We start from the raw sequence: 8,743 nt of genomic DNA on the forward strand, positions 1-8,743 counted from the left end.
ATAACTTGCTTATTTTATAGGAGTGAATATTTTAAGAATTATATGACAAGCATAAAGTATTCTGTTTCAAATCCTTTCTGTCCTTTTCTTACCATCGTTCCAAGTACAATCCCCAGCCCAGTGTTATCTAACCCTCCTTACACTCATATGACTTACTCATGGAAACACTGTCTTAAAACCTATTCACATAATGTGTTCTGTTTTTATCTAATCATTTTTATGTATATTAGACATCAGGATTGTCCACTCCTTCACCAGGATTGTGAACCCCTTATCCTACATATCTCTTGTACATTTCATAGCATCTTGTAGTTATTCAGTAAATACTTGCTGATTGCTTTGTTGATTAACCAAAAATAGGTTACTGTTTTGACATGACATTACCCCCAAAATGAAAGTAATGTGTTCTCTTTCTACTTATTGTTAATCTGTGTGCATTTTTCAAATCTTTAGATATATATTCTTAGGACATTATTAATATTTTTATAATAATGACTTAAAGTTTGATAACAGGAATCTTCCTTCTATGTCTATAAATGAATAAATAAGAATTAAACCCAAATCAATTTGTTGTTTAGTTGCCAGGAGTAATTACTATCTATGATCTCTTAAGTTTCTACCTTAACCAGATAAGATTACTATAGTATTATTCATTTGAAGTAATATAACTTTAATTTTTACTTTAAGAAACTTTAAAAAATAAATGTGGAGGTATTTAGGTATAAAGGATGTTCTTTCTTTAGTATTTTTTCTGTGTCGTAAATTTTTGATAATCTAAAAATTTAAGCCGATTTATTTTTCCAATTATTTGCTCATCATATTACAGAATGGCTTATATTTGTTCAATGAACAAATATTTCAACTCTGAGAATATGTATGGAATGCCTAACGACTATTAAACACATTTGTTTTATAATAGGTCAGTCATATCAGAGAACTGCAATCTACAATCAATAGTCTTTTGGAAATTCAAATTTATTACCTTCGTTTTTATTTCCAAAATCTCAATTATAATTTTCTCCGTGTCCTTAATAGAAAAACTACAGTAGGACCTGTTCTGCTGGTACTTCTACCTCATCTGACATGAAAATATTTCTGGTCCTTTCCCTTATTTGCTGGGATGCTTCCTACCAAGCAGTGACACAGGATTTGGCTCCTTCTCTTAGTTGTTATTTGCACTGCCCCAGAGGCTCCTTTAACTTGTGAAACCTTCCTGAGATAAGGCAGTAACAATCCTCAGTCTAACCAGAATGGAATCACCCAGTAGATATGTTCTCTATAGGCTTTTATTTAACATGAGTAACAGGGACACTAAAATAATTAAAAGATATTTTTTAAAGCTTCTAAGTAGTTATTCATGACAAGTAAATAAAAACTTTGCTGGCCTTACTTAACACACTTATTTTATGGTTACTACAGTTTTCTTTGACTTTCTTTCAAACATACATAATGGTACCCATTATCCAGCTGTAACAGTTATTAAATCATGACCAAACACATCCACCGACTCATTCATGTCTCCACCCATATTATTTTTGAAGCATGTCCTAGATATTATATATATTCATCCATAGATATTTCAGTCTACAGTTGCATCCTTTTAATTTAGAATTATATAATGGGGATAGGTAGAACAGAGTACTATAATATTGTCTGTGTTTAGGGGCCTTACAAATTTTAACTTGGCTCTTATTACACACATACACACTTATAGCCACTGTGGTTATTTATAAAATAGACATTACACACACACACACACACACACACACACACACACACACACACACACACACACACACAATTACATGTATTAGAGAAATAGAGTAAATAAAGATTGTTCATTCCTGGAGTCTCTTGTCCATTCTTTAGAGACTACTCCTTCTTAGCATTTACTTCTGAGTTTTCCAAGTCAGTTTTGTTTTGTAACTCCTTTACACCTTTATACCTGGTCCAGATTACCCCAAGATCCTACCCAGTTCTGTTTTCTTTTCTTTTTTCTTAAAATTTTTTGTTCTTTCTTTCATAATCTCTCTGTGTCCTGCCTTCTCTCCTTCTTCCTCTCCCTCTCTCTCTTTCTCATCATAGGCAAACAATCTGATGATTTAGATAAATGTATACACCCTTGTAATCTACTCATACCGATCAAGACACAGGGCACCAAGAAAACTCCTTTGTGCCCCTTTCTAGTAAATCCTTGCCTACCTCCTCCACCTGGAGATAATAATTGTTTTGCTATCTATCACTATAGTTTTGATTTGTCTGTTCTAGAACTTCGTATACAATAGTAACCCTGTAATTCGTGGTTCCACTTTCTGAGGTTTTAGTTACTCATGTAAACTGGCTCTGAAAATATTAAATAAAAAATTCCAGAAACAAACAATTAATAAGCTTTAAATTGCGCTCTGTTCCGAGTAGTGTGATGAGATCTCGCGATGTCCTGCTCAGTCCTGCTTGAGACTTGAGTCATCCCTTCGTCCAGCATATCCACATTGTTTACACTCCCTGCCCAGTCGCTTGATAGCCATTTAGGTTATCAGATCTGCTGTTGTCATACTGCAGTGCTTGTGTTCAAGTAACCCTTATTTTATCTAATCATGGCACCAAAGTGCAAGAGTAGTGATGCTGGCAATTGATATGCCAAAGAGAAGCTGTAAAAGTGCTTCCTTTGAGTGAAAAAGTAAAAGTTCTTGACAAGGAATTTTATCATCTCACATCATCACAAGAAGGGTGAGTATAATACAATAAGACAATTTGAGAGAGACCACATTAACATAACTTATATTATGGTATATTGTTCTAATTGTTCTATTTTATTATTAGTTATTATTGCTAATCTCTTATTGTGCTCAATTTATCAATTAAACTTTATCACGTGTACGTATAGGAAAAAACATAGCACATAGAGGGTTCAGTAGCATCCCTCAAGGCATCCACTGGGAGCCTTGGAGCATATCCCCCACACATAAGGGGGGACGACCTGTAAATGGAATTATATAGTATATATGCTTTTGTGTCTCTTTTAGCTCAGTTTTATGTCTATGAGATTCATAAGAACCAATGTCATTGTGTTTATCAATAATTGGTTTCTTTTCTTTGCTGAGTTCTAGTCCACTGCATAAATATATCCCAATTTGTTTATCCATTCCCCTGTTGATAGACATTGGATTGTTTACAGTATTTGACATTTACAAATAAAGCTGCTATGAATATTTATGTACGAGCATTTTTGAAGGTCTATATTTTCATCCCTTGAGTAAATATGCCTGATTGTTTTTATTTTTTTGAATCTATATTTTTATTGCTCTTTGGTAAATACTTGATGATAACTCTTATAGAGATTATCAATATTCTTTATCCATTCAAAAAAATCAGCCTTTGGTTTATTGTCTCTTTTGGGGTTCTTTTCTTTTTAATTGATTTCACTCTTTATTCCTTCTTTTTGCTTATTCGATGATTGATTTACTCATTCAAGTTTTTTATAGTGCAAACTTAGATTATTGATTAGTGATTTGAGATGTTTCTTCTTTCCTAATATTAAAGTTTAATGTTATAATTTTCTAAGCACTGCTTTAGCTGCATCTCGCATATTTTGATATACTGTTTTTCATTTATATCCAGTGAAAATTTTTTTCTAATTTTCCCAGTGATGTCTTTTTTGATCCATTTTATTCAGAAGTCTGATTTTAATCTCTGTATATGAGGCGGTGTTTTCAGACATTGTTCTGTGGTTGATTTCTCATTTAATTCCATCGTGAACAGAAAACATACTTTGAATGATTTAATCCTGTTAAATTTATTGAGGTTTATTTTATAGTTCAGAATATGATCTATCCTAATAAATAATCTGTGTTCATGTGAAAATAATTTATTTTCTTCTGTTATTGACTGAAACATTTTATAGGGTAGATTGGTTGATATTTTTAGAATCTTCTATATCCTGATTTCCTATCTATTCATTCTATCAATTATTGAGAGAGGGGTGTTGATACCTCCAACTATAATAGTCATGTTAATTATCTATTCCTGCATAGCAAATTACCCCCAAATTTAGTGGCTTAAAATTTACGACATATATTTCTTACCTCTGAGTTTCTGGTTGCTTTCACAATTTTCTCTAAATCTTTGGTTTTCATCAGCTTGACTGTGATGTACTGATGAGTGTTTCTCTTTATATCTTTCCTGCTTTTGGTTTTCTGAGAATGTGGAAACTGTAAATATATATATTTTACCAAAACTTGGAAATAGTATTATGTATTCAAATATTATTTCTACCTCATTCTCTTACTCTTCTCCTTCTTAACTTTAATTACATGTATATTAAACCTTTTGACATTATCCCATAGGATCCTGAGACTGTCACTTTTTCAACTTATGCTTCAAATTGAATAATTCATATTCACATACCTTCAAGTTTATTTTCTCATTCTTCTGTATTATCCATTCTGCTGCTAAGCCTATCTTGTGAGTTTTTATTTAATATATTATATTTTTTAAGTTCTAGAATTTATTTTCAGTTCTTTTTGACATTTTTTACTTTTTTCCTGATTCCCTACCTGTTATTCATTTTGAGACTATTTTTCTTATGTTGATAAGCATAGTTAGACTAGCTGCTTAAAAATTCTTGTCTGCTAATCCTAATGCTTGGGTCATTTTGGGGTTGATGTCCATGTCTTTTCTCTTGAGAATGAGTCAGCACTATTCTTGTTCTCTGTATTTTAGGTAGTAATTGGAGTTTATTTAGACACTGTGAATGTAAGTCTGTGAACATATTTTCTTTTAAATTCTACCTTAGAGTGTTAATTTTTTCATTTGTTTTAGTAGGACTCGAACTGCAAACTCAATCTCTGTTGCAGCAGATCAAATCTTAGTTCGATTCTTTCATCCTTAGCTGACCTCTGTGATCTGCTTCACACATGTATGATTTAGGGTTCTGCTAGGTAGGTGAGCACAGTTTGTTTACAGAACTAAGTGTCTTTTTTTCTGTCTCCCTCCTTTTTGGTGATTATTCCCTCACTTTCCAGAAGCTGTGGTTTCCTTGAAGCCTGTCCTCTGCTGCTTTGGATCAGAAAGTCTCTATATTTTCTGTAGGAATTTTATACATTCTGTGCATGGTGACTCCTGAAGCATTCTTTTGGGCTAAGAGCTGTAAAAAAGGTTAAATCTACTCTGTTATTCCATTTTGCAAGTATTGACTTCCTTCGATATCCACCTGTTTTTGTTTTGTGTTTTTTTCACCATACATTGCCTTCAGATGGTTGTTTTGCAATGTGGCAGTCCTTGCATGCACATTACTATGTTAACTGAAACCTATGAATTTTGTAATCATGCTCTCACTTTACGCAGTAACTGCTACTATAGAACTGCATAGAGCAAGGACGCAGTTCCAATATGCACAAATTTCAGTTACTGTGATGTATTGTGCAATATGAGGGCTGCCTATATCTTGTCTAGAGTCTATATAGTTATCCGGAGGATGATTTTTCTGCTTGGATCCTTCTTGTCCACACCAGAAGAGGACCCTCTTTGCTGCTAATTTTCTCTCGTGGTCTTATGCTTTCTTTTCTTCATAGCACTTTCCACAACTTATAATTATTGATTTAATTTATATAATTTTCTTATTTATTTTTACCCTCTGCTGTTAAAATTGTATGAGAAATAGGAAACACACAGTAGATATGCATTGAATGAAGGAATGAAGCATCACGTAACTAAATGATACCTTCCATGATGCCAAAACTTAGTTTGCAAAATGGTTTCAATTATACTCCCAAGATACTTTCAGGGACCACACTCAGATAAACAGCATCATTATGGAAGCCCAGATAAGATCCCCCTGTGTGTTTAAGATCTAAGATAGACACTTTGGATATTATAACAATGAGATGATCTGATCTCTAATTTTATAGGATATTTTCTTAATAATGTCTAACTAGGGAGAGGGGAAAGGTCTGGAAGTGTCGATAGTTTATAATAAAGCACAAATTTTTAATGTTATTAAATGATTGAAAAGCTGTTTTTAATAGTTGCGACAGATCACAGTAACACCAAATTTATATGACAGAGAACAGATCTCAAGTTTAACATTTTAGAGACCCTGGTTCTTTATATGAAATATCTAGTGTAGTACTAAGCACAGAATAGATGCTTAAGAAATGTTAGTTTATTTCTTTGAGTCTCTCCCTTCTTTAGCAAAGCAAATAAGTACCCTTTTCATTCAGTTCAGTTTACTGATTTCCAAACATCGTGGCAACCGTATATTTTAAAAAGCTTAATGAAGCTTATGCAAGAAATAGCCCTCTGTGTGTGACTTAAGCAATTTCTATAGCAAACCTGTAAAAGAATGGACCATTTATTACAAAATTAGTAGGAACACATGTATCTTCTGCATAGCTCTCCATATTTGTTTTTGCTCTGGTAAATGAAGGAACTTGGTTGAGATTTTTTTTTAAAATTTTTTTATTAGTTTCAAGTATACAGTACATTAGTTAGACATTTGTATAGTTTTTGAAACTAAATTTCTCTGAGTTCTCCTTGGCTAGAGTAGAGGAGGTTCCCATTCAGGGCCTGAATCATTCTTTTTTTCCCTCCAGTTTTATTGAGATATAATTGACATATAACATTGTATTGGTTTAAGGTGTGCAACATAATGATGTATGTATACATTGCAAAATGATTACCACCATAAATTTAGTAAATATTGATCACTTCACATAATCACAAATATTTTTCTAGTGATGAGAACTTTCAAGATTTACTTTCTTAACAACTTGCAAATATACAATACGGTATTATTAACTACAGTCATCATGCTGTACATTATATTTCCAGAACTTATTTATCTTTGTACTATTTTTACATGAAATCTAATTCAAGCTATTTCCTTCAAGATAGATCTCTTCAGTTTCACATATCTTCTTTTACTAAGTGTATGACATTAGGGCAAGTGATGTTATAAAGTTTGATAAATTGAAGACAAGTGAGACAGAGGTGGTATCTATAGGTGGATGTTATAAATTTCTCTAGTGAGTGTAGGTCTAGTAGAATTGTTATCAGTATTTCTCAAATTTTAATGTACAAAGGAATCACCTGGGAATCCTGATAGAATGCAAAATCTGATTTAGTAGTTTGGAGAGGACTCTGGGATTTGACATTTCTAATAAGATCCCAGGTGATGCCTATGACCTTGAGGAGTACACTTTGACTGCCTAGGTTGTACCACTGACTTACTATGTCAACTAATGTGGGGCTTAGAATATTCGCTTTTATTCCCTTCCTTTTAATATTGTGATTTCTACAACCATAGAGCTCATTAAGCTGCCTGGATAAAAAGACTGTGTAAAAAATTCCAGATAATAGCAATCATTATGATTTTAGATTTTCTTGACAATTGTTCCTTCTGGCATTTTAGTACACCTAACATGTTCGATAATAAGCTATTTTTGTTTTCTCAAGATTTAGTGTTTACATATAATAAAAAGTACAAACTAAGAGGAAACTTAGCTGTTATTCTAACTTCTCACTTCACAAATGAGGAGACTAAGGCTAGATGAATTATGTGACTTGACTTCTTTAACATAAAAAAAATTAATGTTTATTTATTTGGAAGCAAGTCATTGTGCTTTTATCTATAAAATTATTAAATTTTTATTGTGATTTAACCAATAAGTTCCATAAAACAGAATATTTCCCATTGCCTTGAACCACTTAGTTACTTTGATATTATGCAGACATAGCATATTCAGAGACCTCTTTTGCCAGAAAAACAAACACTCACATTTTATTGGAGATATTAAATGGGAACATTCACTTAAATGGTAAAAAAAAAAAAAAAATCCCCTTTGATAATAAACATTCAGTTTACTAAGCTAACCTCTGCCAAATCAGAAGACATTGCTTATAATGTTCTAGCAAAGCACATGCCTAAAAAAACATGATTAAATGCAGAATCTAACCAATATATTTGAGTATAAATTTAAAACCTGATAAGTAATATGAATGACTATATTCTTCAGTTTTCAAATGTGATGTTCAAGCTGAAACTTTAATATTTATTTGCCTATTTTTTCAGTGAAGTTTTATTTAAAATTAAAATGGATACATCCCTGACCTCTCACCCAGTTCTGCAGTTTCCACTGCACACAGCATATTTCCTCTCATGTATCTACTTACGCTTCAAATTAAAAGTCTCTAACACTGAACTCGCATTTTCTATTTTCTTTAAATGCATTCCATGTTGAACTAAGTGGAGACATAATTCTCCCAACATTAAATTGGAATTGTCTTTGACTCTTTCTTCTCATTAGCTCTGTATATTATATCAGCCAGTTTCACTGATTCTCTTTTCTACATGCTTTTGTTACTCTATAAATTTTACTGACATCAACTTTGCTCAAGCCTTCATTAGCTCACACTTAGTTTAGAAAAGTTCCCCTCTATTGATTTTTCTTCTTTCAGCCTCAGCTTTCCTTTAATCCATACCTAATTGTTAACACCAGATCATTTCTTTTAAAACCATTTTTATGCTCACCTTAACCTGAATCTCTACAATAGCTCTCCATTATCTGTAGAATAAAATACAAAATTCTTCCTCCCATTATTCAAGGCTCTTTAAAAGCTGGCTCCAACCTTCCTTCTAAGATTTACTTCATACTAATTCCAGCATAAACCCTCTACTGTAGTCAAATTGCTTGCCCGTCTCTCGAACATGCCATGTATTTTCCAGCCCTCATGTCTTTTGCCATTT

General features: G+C 32.5%; 1 protein-coding gene across 22 annotated transcripts in view; it reads left to right on the forward strand.

Annotated features, from left to right (window-relative positions):
- The first annotated feature begins 2,686 nt into the window (after positions 1–2,686).
- NOL4 (nucleolar protein 4) overlaps positions 2,687–8,743 on the forward strand; it is a 438,717-nt gene continuing 432,660 nt past the window's right edge. For all 22 annotated transcript variants that reach the window (XR_005648861.1, XR_005648862.1, XR_005648863.1 and 19 more), the window contains exon 1: positions 2,687–2,727. The gene's annotated coding sequence lies outside the window, so the exon portion shown is untranslated. The remainder of the gene's footprint in view (positions 2,728–8,743) is intronic.

This window comes from Pteropus medius, unplaced genomic scaffold, assembly GCF_902729225.1.
Source record: "Pteropus medius unplaced genomic scaffold, Ma_sr-lr_union100, whole genome shotgun sequence".
In the NCBI taxonomy this organism is placed as follows: domain Eukaryota; kingdom Metazoa; phylum Chordata; class Mammalia; order Chiroptera; family Pteropodidae; genus Pteropus; species Pteropus medius.